Below are 771 nucleotides of genomic sequence, written 5' to 3' on the forward strand. Positions count from 1 at the left end.
TGTTTTTTTGAGATGGAGTCTTGCTCTGTCACCCAGGTTAGACTGCAGTGGCATGATCTTGGCTAAGTACAACCTCCACCTCCTGGGTTCAAGCAATTTTTGTGCTTCAGCTTCCAGAGTAGCTGGGATTACAGGCTTCCATCACCAGGTCGGGCTAATTTTTGCATTTTTAGTAGAGACAGAGTTTCACCATTTTGGCCAGGCTGGTCTTGAACTCCTGACCTCAAGTGATCTTCCCACTTCAACCTCCCAAAATGCTGGGATTACAGGCATGAGCCACCAAACCCGACCTAGAGTGGCCTTTCTTTAGGCCAGTGCACCTGGCTGAAATTTAGTCAAGCAATACTTTATGCCATTTTTTTTTTATTTTTTCAACAGTTTTAGTCAAACTGTTTTGGATGTGTAGTTGGAATTCCCAATTTCTTAGGGTCTCAGTGAGACAGGAATAATACAGTTTGGCCACAAGAGAATAGAAAATTCCAGGTAGCAGTTTCACATGACTTGCAAAAGGAAACTTCTGCTGCAGAAGTAAGGGACTAACCAATAAGACCCTGAAAAACCAGGGTGTGGACCAAGCTGGCTAAGACCAACTGGACCCAACATGGTGCTGGATTTGATGTAGGTTTCACCAAGGACCTCATTATACGCTCATTAATGTACTAAATCCCACACCCATTGGGCATGGTGGCTCATGCCTGTAATCCCAGCACTTTGGGAGGCTGAGGCAGGTGGATCACCTGAGGTCAGGAGTTCGAGAACAGCCTGGCCAAC

At 45.8% G+C, this 771-nt stretch overlaps 1 long non-coding RNA gene across 1 annotated transcript in view; it reads right to left on the reverse strand.

Moving 5' to 3' along the window:
* Positions 1–330: 330 nt before the first annotated feature.
* Positions 331–771, reverse strand: part of LOC105502301 — a 1,243-nt gene continuing 802 nt past the window's right edge. Inside the window, exon 2 of the long non-coding RNA XR_001000319.1 lies at positions 331–762. This is a non-coding gene — a long non-coding RNA (uncharacterized LOC105502301). The remainder of the gene's footprint in view (positions 763–771) is intronic.

This window comes from Colobus angolensis, unplaced genomic scaffold (genome assembly GCF_000951035.1).
Source record: "Colobus angolensis palliatus isolate OR3802 unplaced genomic scaffold, Cang.pa_1.0 Scaffold79, whole genome shotgun sequence".
NCBI classification, from domain to species: domain Eukaryota; kingdom Metazoa; phylum Chordata; class Mammalia; order Primates; family Cercopithecidae; genus Colobus; species Colobus angolensis.